Source organism: Lissotriton helveticus, chromosome 3_2, assembly GCF_964261635.1.
Source record: "Lissotriton helveticus chromosome 3_2, aLisHel1.1, whole genome shotgun sequence".
NCBI classification, from domain to species: Eukaryota; Metazoa; Chordata; class Amphibia; order Caudata; family Salamandridae; genus Lissotriton; species Lissotriton helveticus.
This window is the reverse complement of record NC_136062.1, coordinates 380915279-380931009: the sequence shown is the minus strand read 5'-3', so window position 1 is coordinate 380931009 and position 15731 is coordinate 380915279.

The following is a 15731-nucleotide window of genomic DNA, read 5'->3' as shown; positions in this document are numbered from 1 at the left end:
TACAGGGGTATTTTAAGGGTTCAGGGCTAGTTTTGGGTTATGGGGTACAGGGGTATTTTTAGCGTTCAGGGCTAAGTTTGGGTTTTGGGGTACAGGGGTATTTTTAGGGTTCAGGGATAGGTTTGGGTTTTGGGGTACAGGGGTATTTTTAGGGTTCAGGGCTAGGTTTGGGTTATGGGGTACAGGGGTATTTTTAGGGTTCAGGGCTAGGTTTGGGTTTTGGGGTACAGGGGTATTTTTAGGGTTCAGGGTTAGGTTTGGGTTTTGGGGTACAGGGGTATTTTTAGGGTTCAGGGCTAGGTTTGGGTTATGGGGTACATGGGTATTTTTAGGGTTCAGGGCTAGGTTTGGGTTTTGGGGTACAGGGGTATTTTTAGGGTTCAGGGCTAGGTTTGGGTTTTGGGTACAGGGGTATTTTAAGGGTTCAGGGCTAGGTTTGGGTTTTGGGGTACAGGGGTCTTTTTAGGGTTCAGGGCTAGGTTTGGGTTTTGGGGTACAGGAGTATTTTTAGGGTTCAGGGCTAGGTTTGGGTTATGGGGTACAGGGGTATTTTTAGGGTTCAGGGCTAGGTTTGGGGGAAAATGGGTATTTTTACGGTTCAGGGGTAGGTTTGGGTTATGGGGTACAGGGGTATTTTTAGGGTTCAGGGCTAGGTTTGGGTTATGGGGTACAGGGGTAGCTTTAGGGTTTAGGGATAGGTTTGGGTTTTGGGGTACAGGGGTATTTTAAGGGTTTTATTTTTTTTTAAAAAGTACTTTAAATAAATTAAATAAATTATTTTAAGTAATTTTAATATTTATAAAAAAAGTTCTTATAAAATAAAAAATAAAGTAATTTCTACCTCTACATTATCCTGCACTTACCCTACTATTACACCCCCTGAAGTTAGAATATTATTTTAAACACCTATACTATTTTTTAAAAATATATATATATATTTACAAATACATTAAAAAAAATAATTAAATAATTAAAATTAATTAAATATTTATTAATTTCATTTGTTTAAAAATTATATACTTACCTATACTTACGTTGTAATGGCATGCGTTGTAATAACATCTGCGATGTAATGTCTTGCGTTGTTATGGCATTCGTTGTAAAGGATCCTGCGTTGTAAAAATTGCGTTGTAATTGTATGCGTTGTTAAAGTATGCGTGGTAACGTCATACATCCGTTCTGTGCTGCTATTCTTATTGCTTATTTTAGTACCAAGGTTTTTTAGTTTCTTCTAAAGCTGGTGGAAATTGAGGGTAGGGATACTATAACAGTCCTCTGCTATTTTTATCCACCTACAGAGCGGGGCCTCATCACCTGAGCAGTCGCCAGGAGAGGTGAGGTTTACTTCCATGAGATATTGGGTGAGTTAATGAAATTTCTATTGTGATTAGCATTGATTTAAGTGAATCCATATGTGATCACTGACATGTAAATAATTGAATTTGTATATACGGCTAATACATCTGTATCTGTAGTACAGTTTTTCAGTATTTTCCTGTGTATTCCTCTAGGAAAGAATCCACTCTTTGAATACTCGTCCTACACATTGGAGTTACATGTATGGTAGGATGTATCGTATTAATTATTCTTATTTTTCACTATAGAGAATGTTATATTTTTTGCAATAGTGTAGTCTTTGGTCCTGAAGAAAGCCAGTGGTTTACTATCATCCACAATGGCTGAAACATGTAGACCTCTCTAGTCAACTGATGATAGTTATTTTGACAAACTATCCACACTCTGGGGCATATTACCAACAACTAGCGATAATTTTTGTCTCTAACTTGTTTAGAGACAAAAATTATCGCCGCACATCGGCGATTTTTATCGCAGATAAACCTTGCTATTAGCAAGGTTTATCGCAAATGCGATAAAAAACGGCCGCAATGCATGAATATCGCTGAAAAGTCAGCGATATTCATGCATTATCGAGCAAATGCTCTTAGCCATGTTATCCACCTCCCATTGGATAACATGGTGAAGAACTGCTCAGGGCAGGTGTTAGCTTTTGGAGATATTCGCGCTTAGCGCGAATATCTCCAAAAGTTGGTAATAGGAGATAGCGATGTTAGCGACTGTTTCCAGTCGCTAACATCTTGGCACGCCCACTTTGCATGTCATTAGTGATAAATATCACTGACATGCAAAGCGGGGCCCAAGATGGTCGCTATCTCCTATTAGCTGTCACTAACTGGTGTTAGCGACAGCTTGGTAATAGGGAGATCATTTTATCCCGCTTTCTTGGCTTTTAAAGCCAAAAAAGCGGAGATAAACCCCTTGATAATATACCCCTCTGTTTTTAGTTTTGACACCATGATAAGCCTTCAATAAACTTACTTTTATTATCATGCTCGTCAATTTTAAATTGCACTTATGATGATTTTTTTCTCACATTTAGTATCACTGCAAAATTAGTTTTTCAGCACCACAGAGCTCACATTCGTGGCTTGATCCATCACTGGTGGTTTTGAGTAAGGGCAGCTCACGATTGTATGTGGTGAGTTGCGCTATCATAGACCAGTCTTTTAAATCCCAGATGATGAAGTTCTGCCATTTGGTGGGCTGATGGGATTCCTTTCCAGCTTAGCACAGGTTTAGCTGCTACAGACTCTGTTTTTTTGCCTTATGTTACTTTGTTGACAGACCAGTAGTATTTGCTTAGTTTTGGTATACTGTGGATGGAGGATACAATACAACTTTGTCTATAAATAATTTTCTCCTTGGACCCCCTGTTAATTGTGTATTTTGTGTTACTGTCATTTACAATGCCAATAGCTCAAACTCTCAAAAATGCGAGCTATATTGCATTGCAATGTTTGTTCATTATATGTAAGGGCAAATTCCACTAAATTTGGTACGCTTATAAAAAGTACCAGTTATTGGTTTTCAAAATATGATAACACGAACAAGAAAGTTTTTGATGTTCTAAACCACTGAATGCAGAACACAAGTGCTACTGATGCTTTTAATATTTTTCTTCATACAATAAAGCTGCCGAACATGAAACTGAGGGGTTAAAAGTCCATGCATAAAGTTTCAAACGGAAAAGCTGTTTGCCAAAAAGGCAGACAAGTATGGTTACATGTGCTTAGCCACCTCCAATCTTCTCTTAAAAATACATCAAAGCCTGGCGGAGCATCCCATGCCGATACATTTGTGAAACCAGAACGAGGCAGGCTGCTTTAAAAAACAAGCAAGAAAAAAAGCGCTATGGGAAACAAAGAAGTGTCATTTTTAAGCTAGCGATGTGGTGTAGCCTACAGTTCTGCTGACCTTGTGCATGGGGTACCATGTTCGAGTCTTGTCGTCGGGTCTCCCAAAAACATGGCAATCAAAATAAATAAATTGACCCTCACAACAAATCAATTCAAATAAACAATTGCAATTCAAAACCAAATAGAAACTGAAGCAAATAGTGCCAGAGCAATTCAAAGAAAACAAGCTGGCCACAATATAAACAGAACGCGGAAGGGGGTAGTGCACTAACAGGTGCCCTTGAAATGCATCTGATGAGCAGGAAACTAAGAAATGCAAATGACAAGTCTGTTAGGGGAGAAGCGAATAGTCAATTAAAACAAGAAGCGGCCGCCATTGCTGCAGCTGGCGTCCCGTGAGTGCTGTGTACATTAATTAAGCAAATAGTTCTTTCAACTGTTAATGAAAGCTGCAGAGTAAGGACACATGTAAGAGGGGCTGTCCTTATGGGAGATATCAACAGGAGAGAGGGAGGTACAAAGGAGGGACTAAGTCTATTGAACAAATCAAAAACCATCATTTACAAAAGACAGGAACAGGAACCAATTGTAAAGGTGGATGGAGCATGGGTGGAGCTAAATGCCCATAAACTGAATACTTACTGTGGGGTGATCTATGCACACCAATTTAATACATTTTTCAAAAGTATATACTCTCCAATGATCAGTGTGCTATGCCTGAATGAGTGTACCTAAACACTCTAAACATATATAAAGGGGGGGGCTAGTTGGCACAATTACCTACCAGACTCAGACATGCACAACTCTTGTGTGAATATTTCACAATGATTATCAAACTTTGTTTTTCACTTTTATTTCTTGAATTATACTTAGTTCTTGTTTTCGCAAAACATAATTCACCAAGATCTTTTCATAACTTCCATTTTTCATAAAATAATTCAAAACAATTTCTTTAACATGATTATATTTTCACAAATATATAAACACAATATTTTGTTGATATGTCCTTTCGATGATAAAGATGATAATTGCCCAATGCATTTTGGGACTGTCTATCTTTTTAGACCCAGTGCAAGTTATGAAAGTTAGCAAAGGCGCTACTTTTTTTGATAGAAAAGGGTGGTGGAACAAAAGACAATTGGTTAAGGTATTTTCCAGTCAGGTGAGAATAATGCAGAATAGACGTAGGAGGGGGGAAGAGGATATAGATTGGAGCCACTGGTTGGATTCATCATGTAAGAACAACATCCCTTCTCAGACATCTTCAGCTCCTAGTTCTTCCTCTTCTTGGTGGTACAATTTAGGTGCCAAAAAGATTTGATGGTATTGTGAGATATTAGAAAATCTGTATTTCTATTTTACCTTTTACATTTGGTAATTTTTTTAGTTTGTTTTATTGTAAGGGGAAAGGTGGTGTAGTGGTTAGTGTACATCGCGTGGAGATCGCGCAATGTTGTTCATTAAATTTTTCACATGCATGTTGCGCGTATTATCTCGTATACTTTATTATGTTTTAAATGGACACTCACACGTGGTGGGTTCATTCGGTGTAAGTTCCAACGATGCTATTCAGTCGCCGTTTGGCTTTCCGTTGAGGGGACGCTGCTCGCATGGTGGAGTAGTACTCTAATGAACTCCAACTTGAAGTTGAACTGCTTTTCTGGATTTATTAACTTGCAACATTCCCACACGTACACTTCGGAAATGAAGTGAAAACATGCTGCAGCGCAGATCTTGCAGCTAGCAGCCGACTGACCAAATAGACCTGGGAATCAACAGTGGTTAGATGACTCCTTATGAGAGCCCCTTTTTTTGTGTTAGTACTCAGAATCTGACAGTTACTGACAGAGTACCCTTAATTCCATACGTTCTAGATCTATCAAGGATACTTTGGCAAAACAAACATAGTGAGGCAGGACAAACTTTTCCCTTTCCATTTATGGTGTCCAGAGGCGCTTTAAAATTCACATTTATTTCTTTTTTCAGTGGTAAGAATCAGCTGGTTGAGGTTATATGCCGGGTGTTTACTTGCCAGGTTTTTACTCCATGCCAGATCTTTTCGTCTGTTTGTATATTTCAGTATTATGGTAGCATAGCATCATGGTTATTACGATGGAAACATACTAATAGAGAGGACACCCCATTTTTGATATGGTAAGAGAGAGTATTGATCTAGTACCAATATAGGTGGTTAGAGGTGGAGGTTGTCACCTAACCTGTAGATACTTTCACAAAATAAGTATCCTGTTTTTTGTAGAGATAATGTGTTTCTTCTTTTACGAGACCACTGACTCATTGTCAGTGAAACTTCTCTCCAACCCACGCAGCTCCACCATTAAGTGAGGCCTTCCCGAGCGCCTGCCTTCTCGAGTGTTGGTGTGCGAGGCCCTGCTCCACCCGCAGGTTATACCTGTGCCTCATCCCTGGTGGTCCAGTAGACCTCTGTCTCCTTTCTCTCGCTCCACTTTTCCTCTCCGTTTCCCTCGTTTTTACCCTCATTTCAATCTCCCCCTTTCACTCTTCTTCTATCTCTTTCCTCCACTTTTGTTGCACATTTCTGTTTTATTTCACTTTTATTCCTCTCATTTCCCTTTTCCGCCAGTTTTTCCCACCACTGCTGGAAACACGCCCAGGTCAAGCCCGCCCGGCGGACCCCATCGACCTCAAAAACAACAGATCCGTCTCCCTGCTCCCTACTCCTGTTCCCAGTGATAGTCCGCGAGAAAGCCATCAACTGCCAACTCGCAATCTACATCGAAGAGCATAACATCCTTGACCCGTCACAATCCGGCTTCAGAAGAAACCCCAGCACAGAAACCGCCCTCCTCGCCCCAACAGATGACATCCACTCCCTACTGGACAACGGAGAAACAGTAACCCTCATCCTCCTCGACCTCTCAGCGGCCTTTGACACGGTATCCCAAGGCACCCTAATACGCAGATTCTACGACGCAGGTATCTGGGACAAGGCCCTCGACTGGTTCTACTCTTTCCTCTCCAGCAGAAAGCAGTGGGGCAGACTCTCCCCTTCCCTCTTGGACCTTACACCAACCACCTGCGGAGTCCCCCAGGGGCCATTCCTCAGCACAACTTCTACGTTTACATGGCTCCTCTCGCCCCCATCCTCAGAACCTACAGTCTCAACATTGTTTCATAAGCAGGCGACACCCAACTCATCCTCCCCCTATTCAATAAAAGCAACGCTGCCAAACACAACTTCCAAGAAGTCATGGAAGCTGTCGCCAAATGGATGAAAAGCAGCTGCCTACAACTCAACACTGACAAAACAGGAGGAGGAGCTTCGCGCGCAACCAAGATGGTCGCCTGAGCACAGGGCTCCCGGACCCTCGCCACCTCCACCGACTATCCTGACTTCTATCCTGATTTGGACGACAGGTTGTTACTGGCACAGCCCCGCTGATCAATTATCCGTTTACAGACTTTGCTTTGGACGTTGGGAGCCGAAGATACGGATCTCTGACTGTTTCAGGCCTGCTCCATGGCACTGCCCCGGGCTCTGTTTTTCTGCCATCCGGAAGGCAATTGAACAACAACGGGCCGCCCGAGTCATCTCGGCTCGGTCGTCTACTTTCGGTTTAGTTTCTCACCCAGGGGCCTCATTGACTCTGCCTGAGTGACTTGTTCCGACTGCCTCCCACCCTATTACTTCTCGGAACAGTGGCTCTGGTTCATTTGGTTCACTGCCTGGTGGAAGACCCGTACTTCATCCTTCTCACTGATGCGGGTGACTAGGTTGTAGCCATTTTTACCCGATATCAGGCTTCCCTCCGGGGCTCCAGATCTAAAATGGCCACCAAGCCTGAAGGTGAAAAACGCAAGACCAAGCCGGGTGTCCGGGGGAATCCCGTGCAATCGAATGTCATGGATCGATATACCCTCACTAAGGGCTCTCCTGGAGGACCGACTAAATCCCGGACTATTGCTGCAGACGACTCCTCGATTGGTGAGGACCTGTCGCTACGGGACGTCATGGGCGCCATCACTGCGATGAAGGCCACATTGGGACAACAATATGAGGCCCTGTCCTACAAACTGGACACTGTCGCTATTGATGTTAACTTGATCAGGGCTGACCTTGCAAAGACCAATGAAAGGGTTAAGTCCCTCGATCTTAAGACATCTAGCCTCACGACCGACATCTCCGACCTACAGGCTGAGGTCGGTAACCTACGGACCGCTCAGGCCTAATTCTCTCGACGCCTGGAAGATTTCGAGAGCCGGGCCCGGCGGAATAACGTCCGCCTGATTGGTGTCCCGGAAACATTGGGGGCCTCTCCGGTGGACTTACTAGTGGAAGATGTTGTATTGAACCATCTAGCACCCAAGGGCCTTAGTAAGTTCTTTGCTGTGGAACGTGCGCATAGGATCCCTGGAGGCACGCCTAAGCCGGGTGCTGTTCCGCGTCCCATCATCGCTCGGATTTTTAATTTTCGGGACAGAGATGCGATCCTGCAAGCGTCACGCCAGTCGGGTCCGACTGCCTTCGAGAATACTACAGTCAGTTTCTACCCGGACTTTACCCAGCAGGTCCAGAAGCAGTGACTTGGTTTCCGAGGAGTGAAGAAGAGGCTGAGAGACAGAGACATGAAATATGCTATGCTTTTCCCGGCCCGTCTACGTGTGGTGTATAAAGAGCGGACATTTTTCTTCGACCATCCTGAGGCCGCAAGTAACTGGCTGGACTCGCTGCCTACGGGGCAGGAACGTCCCGAGAACTTTGGACATTCCGGAGGTGCGGAAGGCGGCCCGGTGGAACAAGAATAGAGATCGGGATCGGCCCCCTTTTCCATTGAATTGACTTTCAGCTGTGGTTTGATGCCATGATATTATTGCTTGCAAACGTTTCTTCATTTTGGGGGTGGGCGGGGGGTGGGTGACTGTTGAAATTATGAATATCCAGAGACCAGGTAAGTAAAACGGGTCTGTTTATTAATCATCCACTCTCCTCACTGGAGAGTGTGTCAACATTCCATGGCAAGCTCTGGGCCGGCCATACCAACAGGGTACAAAAAGGAAGGGGTGGAGGGACATACCAATGGGGGAAATAAATTACAACACATCTCCCTTCCATAGGGCGACACAGGATAAAATTAGCTCCACCGCGGTGGGATAGCATATATCACGTGAATAGGGGAAGGAAAAGAGAGGGGTTAAGTACATTTACAAATCTTATCAAAACTCCACCATTGACCATTTTCTAGTTGAACCACATTCTTGAGCACCTTGGCAATTTTGCATGGCATGTAGTATTTACTTTGGGTGGCTCCCACCTTGGTGTTCTTTCTGACTTGTACCATGTCACCTATTTCCCACTTGGGATCCTTGACCCCGTGCTTATTGTCGTACCACTGCTTGTACTTGTCTTGGTGCAGACGAACCTTCTCTGCCCTGGCTTCCTGATCCACTACTCTAGATTCACCCCCACTCAACCAACTGGGATTAAACTTGGTGCATGGCTCACGACCACGTAGTGCCACAAAAGGAGAGATGCCTGTGACCTTATTGGGAGAGGTGTGGTATGCCCACAGACACTTCCTAATAGATTCTTCTACATCATGCCCATTGGTTGCAGCTAATTGGATGTGTTCCTTGATGATTCTGTTTGCTCGCTCTACCAGCCCATTGGCCTTAGGACAGTATAAAGCGGTGGCTTCATGTTTAATATTAAAACTTTTGAGAAAAGTACACATTTCATCAGAGCAAAACTGAACACCATTGTCCGTAATCAGAGTCACCGGTATGCCTTCCTCCACAAATACTCCTTTTAAAAACTCAATCACTGTCTTCGTGGTGACAGAGTGGACAAACTTTTGTTTGATCCAATGGGTTGTGTAGTCAATTAAAACCAGCATGAATTTCCTCTTTTCACCTAATTCAAGCATAGGGCCAATGATGTCCATAGCCAGCTTGCTCCAGGGTTTATTTGGTACTTATACTGGGGATAATGGAGCTTTTTTAATAGTTTTAGATTTATCACTTTTTGCACACGCTCCACAATCTTTAACAGCTTGTTCGGTCATGGCATCCATCCTGGGAAACCAGTAGCTGGACCTAACTCTGGCTTTGGTAAGACTACGCCCAAGATGGCCTTCATGCGCCAATTCAATGACCTTCTCCCTGAGGTTCTTGGGTGGAACCACTCTCTGGTTGCGATAGATTCTTCCCTTGATGAGGCTTAGTTCATTCCTCACTTCCCAATATCCCTCTACAATGGGTCGAAGTTCGCTCTTCCTGTTCGGCCATCCTTTCTCCATATATTCCTTCAGGGCAATTATTTCCTTGTCTTCTATAGTCTCCATTTCCCACTCTTCTTCTGTGATGGCAGGCGTTTCCATCATAAGTACCGGACTGTCAAGAGCTTCTTCTTCCTCGCCCACTTCTGGTAGTGGTGATCTTGAAAGGAAATCGGCGATTTTATTTTCCTTCCCTGGCACATACTCCACATTCAAATTATAATGTTCCAGACCCAATATCCATCTACTGATGCGAGGAGTGCAATTCTCTAGACCCTTCACAGAAAATATGAAGGTGAGGGGCTTGTGATCTGTCCGGATGGTGAAGTTTAAACCCCAGAAGAAAAACTTGAAATGTCTGACTGCCCAGAAACAGGCCAGGGCCTCCCTTTCAATTACAGAGTAGTTCCTTTCTGGGTTAGTGAGACTCCTGGAGGCAAACGCGATGACTTTCTCCTCTTTTCCATCTTTTTGTATTAAAGTTGCTCCCAGGCCTTTGTTGGAAGCATCTGTTGCCAGGATGGTTTTCTTTGAGGCATCGAAAATTCCTAATGCTGGGGAGGTTAACAATTCCTCTTTCAACAATTTTACCGCAGCATCATGCTCCTCGTTCCACAGGAAATCCTTGTCCTTCTTCATCAACTCTCTCATAGGTTCGCACTTTGCCGAAAAATTTTCCACGTACTTTGACATATATTCCAAAAGCCCCAAAAAGGATTTCAGTTCTTCCTTGTTTTTGGGGCGGGGTGCTTCCTTCACCGCACGGATTAAACTGCTTTTCGGCTTGAATCCTTCTTCTGTATCAAAATCAAAATCAAATCAAATCATTTATTTGTTTCGAAGGTTAAAAACCATCATAAAAATACATAATCATCATAATACATAATCACAAAAAGGAACATTCTGAGCAACATGACAATTGTTAAAAAGAAGACAGAGAAAAAAACATCCAATTAAAAAAAAAGGAGGATTTTTGTGACAGATAAAAACCTGTAAGCAAATGTGATGCAGGACCCCATATACTATTTCAGATACCTCCCTAACCCACCAATTCATCATCCCCTTGTATTTCTCAGTTTAAAAGCAATTTTAAGGAAACTTATAACAGCAAATAGGGTTCGCGTTTCAGTGGCTCTTTGCAGGAACAATAAGGCAGATTTAGCATGGATAATATTTGAGTCCTTCAAAACACCCACCAAAAATCTTTGGCGCGGTGTTTTATAAAAAGGACACAATAAAACAAGGTGAAGGGTGTCCTGCGGAGACCTATTGTCGCAGCCGCAGGCACCCTTCTGCTCAATTGTTTGAGTAAAACCTGAAGGGTAAGCTAAAATATGGTGCAACAAATTGAGCCTAAAACGAGTCATTAAAAACCTCTCGTGCTGACTGTACATTAAAAAGAGGTACGGTTCCATGCCAACTTGATTAGAGACAAGGGAGTGGGCAACTGCCGAGGATTTAGTTAAATCCAACTCCCTCCTCCTGCCATTAAATGTATCCAACAGTAGGCTTTGTACAGAGTGTCTAGAGTATATATCCACCCTGGTGGGGTCCAAGAATAGCATTTGTTCATCAATATCCCCCAAAGTATCTTTGACGTATTTCAGCCATGGGATTTGAAGGTATTTCTCTTTCAGCAAGCAATCCTGGATAATCTGTCTGGATAGTTCTGCCTTGGGATTTGTCCAAATTTTGAGCCAGGCCATTATAGGTCTCAGTCTAATAGTATCAGCAATATATGTGGTTCCCAGCTCTTCGTGAGTAATTGCTGCAGTAATGCTCGGCGGAAGTTTTAGTAGTTTTTTTAGAAATTTATCTTCCTCCCTTTGGATTAGTTGTGCATCTCTGTAGCCCCACACTTCTGCTCTGTAAGTGGTCTTTGAGATACTCACTGATCTATACAAAGTCATCACTTGTTCTGGGGACCAGCGACCCATTCGGCGTGCAAAGTTCAATATGGCCCCATTAGCTGATACTAGTCTCCTCGCCCTCTCCTCAATCAAAGGGGCGAAGTTTAACTTCTCGTCAAATAAAAGGCCCAGATATGGGAATGTTTTAACAGTGTCCAAGACATGATTCCCCAGTTTGAATGCAAATTTCTTTTGAGGTTTCTTCCCCACTATCATGATAAATGATTTTGTCATATTGACAGAGAGGTCCAATTTCCTCATGAAATCCGAGAAACCCTTGATTAACAATTGCAAACCAACAGCCGTTCGGGCTAGGAGAACCGCGTCATCGGCGTACAAAAGAACTGGCAGATGACGCGTGCCCACCTTAGGGCAGTCGGTTCCCAATGCTATGAGGTCATTCTCCAGGCCATTTATATAGAGGGAGAACAGGAATGGCGCCAGGATACACCCCTGCCTCACCCCGCCCGAGCACAGGAAGGGATCAGTACTCACCCCCCCCGCGCTGTAGCGGACCTTGGCAGTAGTGTTCCAGTGTAGCTCCCTTAAGATGTTAATGAGATCCGGGTCAATGCCTAGGTTTGACATGAGTGTCCAGAGTTTAGCTCGGTTAACATTATCAAAAGCGGTGCTAAGTCCATAAACCCCATGTAAATGGTGCCATCCGATGCCTTGGTGTACTTAGCGGAGAGCAAGTATAGATTAAGGCATTGGTCGGTAGTTGACCTGCCTATTCTGAACCCATACTGGGTGTCCACCAGGATGTTATTGGTGTCAGTCCAATCTAGTAGACGGTTGAGAAGTGCCCTCCCTAGTACCTTGGCAGAGACGTCAATGAGCGAGATTGGACGGTAACACTGCGGGCTGTCCCTACAGCCTTTTTTGTAAATCGGGACAATCACCGCAGTGGACCATGATCTCGGCAGACCCGTTTTGATTGCTGCATTCAATACTCTTGTTACCATTGGGGCCCATAGGTCAGTGTTACTCAGGAAAAGATCAGGGGGGGTCCCGTCCGGACCCGGAGCTTTATTTCGCGTTAGACCTAAGATTGCTTTGAGTACTTCATCCAAAGATAATTCTAATTTGTCTGCCCTTGGTCCCCTCCATATTCCATCACCAGTGTCTATCTCCTGTTGGTTGTACAGGGATTTAAAGTGAGCGATCCACTGTTCTGGTAAGATGTTAGAACTGATGACTGGGGAGTTTGAATCACGAAAACATGGTCTATTTATGATTTTCCAGAACTGGGCATAGTCTTTGTTCTCACCAGCCTCCCTTAGGTCTGCCCAAACTTCTTTTTGAAGAGTCCCTTTCCTGATCTTTACCTGGGTTTTATAGTTTTTTCTGCAGCGAGTGATTTCAACCTTGTCTCTTGGGGTTTTTTTCAGGCTCAGTTTTAAGTCTCTTAGCGCTTTAGAGCAGATTGAGTCAAACCATCTTGGCGTGGATAGCTGCGTTACTGGCTTCCTGGTTGTCAGGAGTCTCTCAATTATTTTAGTCAAGTTCTCAAATGCCTCTACTACTCCTTTGTCCTCTGTTGTATGTTCTAAACAGGTCTCTATGTGGACTTTCCCTTCATCCACTAGTTTGACGTAAAATTCCTGTGGATTAATTACTGTCCACCTTAAGCGTCTCCCTTGGGCAATAGGTTGAATTTCTGATTGGTGAATCAACCCTGGATCTTTTTTGGTTAAATCATTCCCTTTTATTTCTATTATAATGGGGTTGTGATCACTGAAGGGACTCCACTCTGTCCTTGTGTTTAAAATCTGATCTCTTGCACTAGCTGAGATCATTATGTAATCTATTATGGACCCCCCGCCTTTACCCTTAAATGTCGGTGTTGGGGATTCGCCTACCTTGAGAGCCGCTAAATCCATAACATGAACGAGGGCAAAATTTTCTATTAACTTCATCAAGGTTGTTCCCTCTTTACAATGAGTAAAGTGGGGGCCCTTTTCTAATGGACAAGCTGACCAGTCAGGGGTCGGGGGGAGTAATTTGGGGCATAAATGGCAATTAAAATCCCCCATTAACAGAACAGTTGGTTCTGGCCCCGTTGTCCTTTGCTCTAGTTCCTCATTTAGTCTACTTTCCAGCTCCGCTAGTATTGGGAAGTTCCCTTCCACTGGTCCGGAGTTATAGAGGTTTACAAACAGTAGACTCTCCCCCTTGTGAAGAAGTCTGACTGTTTGTATATTGTCTGAGAGACAATCTGGGTATGACCAGTTACCTTTCAGATCTAAGTCTACATAGACTACTAGGCCTCCTTTTGCTCTACCCGAGTTTGTTCCTTGGGCAAGTTTAAAAAAACACTTATAGCCCTCCAATTGGCATGGGCCTAAGTCCTTTGCCCAAGTTTCTTGGAGTGCTATGACATGGAAACACTTTATGAATTCTAACCATTCCTTACTTTTGAATTTGGCTTCCAGCCCTGCGATATTCCAAGAAAGGATGGTCAGACCCTCCATCTTGTCCTTGCCTTTTGTTATGGGTGTCAGGATTAATCTGTCCTCCCCAGCTATTGGTGAATCTATTTTAGATACTTTGGTTCCCCCCTGCCTCCGCGGTAAGTCTGTGCTCCCAGTTTGGATGCTCTTGTGGAAAAGTAAATTTTGTCATGTTCTGTGTCCCTACGTGTCATCCATCATATGTTATGTGTGCATGATTAAATATGCATATGTACTCCCCATGTCCGATTCAAGACGCAATTACAGTTGTGTCCACCTCTGGTATGCCAGTTTCCAGTCCTCGTGAATACTACGAATATCAGGCCTATGTAAAGTAATGTTGCCACGCTTCTCAGTGTGCACGTTATTTCATTATAAAGTCCCCGTTTCTAGGCCTCAACAGGGCCCGGACATCAGATTCAGCTCCTGTCTCCTGAAGCCTCGCTAAGGAGCGATCCAGCCCCCACCTGTATCCTCGACCTTTCACTTACTTCCTGCCTCGCAGTGCCCGGTGCAGCTTGGCTCTGCCTCTGAGTCTGCCAAAAGTATGTTATAGTTCCAGTTATCAGTTCAGTCCTCCTTCTCTGCATTCCTAAGCTACTGAACTGCATCAATAGTTTCCGTCATTGTCTAGCCTTCAGGGCTCCATGTTAAGAGAAATACTGTATTTAATGGTCATTTAATATTCTTCATCACGCACTACATGTAGAATATATGTATGCTCTAGTCTTAGAGTCAATTAGCTTTTCCCCTCATGACTTCTAGTTTATATCAACATGTTCCCTAAACATCAGATACCAGATAGGGTTTAGGTACATGTCGCTCCGACCCTCCAGACTTTAGTCTCTGCTCCTAGCACAGAGTTCATAGCCCCCAGCTTCTCCTAGTCATTGCCAGTTTTCGCGCACCACCAGGTTAGAGGTCCCGGCTCCTTAGGTAGCCCCCTCCTATGTTTCCGCCCCATTCATGACATATCCTGTTACGCCTGCACCACATGTCTATGTATACGCCCAGTTACACCTCTTTTTACTCTTATCTTTCGCGACTGCTACGCGTCACGCCTTCTGCTCCACCCACTGCTACGCCTACTGCAATGTAATGCTATGTGTTCGCGCTATGTATATATGCTCGTGTATTGTTATTAAAAGTTAGCGCGCTCATCCCAGACCCAGCCCCAGCAGCTGCTGGGCCCTGTCATCCTATTCCTATGCAGGTTGTCCTGTTCCTGTCCTTATGCTGTATTAAACCTGCAAAACTCCTACTACCTCGAATCTTGACTCTTATTTATTGAGCTATCTGTTATGATATATGTCTAGTCAAAAATAGGGTATTATTTATTTATTTACCACATAATGGCGCCCGAACAGGGACTTGCCCTTTCCCCACGCGTCGGTGAAGCCACGCCGACCCCCTGACCCTCTGCAGTCGTGACGGAACTCTTCTGCGCAGTGGCAGATATTTCTGCTCAAGTATCCCTCAGGCCCACGGAGGAGACGGAGGAGGCGGTCCAGCATCCAGACGAGACGGTGGAGGAACGCGGCGAGTCCCGACCAGAGCCCAAGCCAAGAGTCCAAGGTCCGAGGTATCCGGAGGCCCACCCGTAACTGAAGTCCGAAGTTCGTCGTCCGTCGTCGTAAGCAGTCCAGTCCAGTCCGAAGCTTTCCGTTCTTGCTGCCCGGTGAGTACCATTACTGGGGTAGTATCTAGACAGGGTCAGTCTAAATTGACTCCTGGTCCGTGGGTTGGTGGTACCCAAGCCCACAAACGAAGTGTTCACCTAGGTGGATACGGGTCTTGATGCGTCCCTTTATGGGACCGGTATGTTCCGTACTGTTTCAGCAGTGCATCCAGTAACTCTAGTCTGTTCCGTTCTCGAGAAATTCTTGTGTTTCTGTTCTC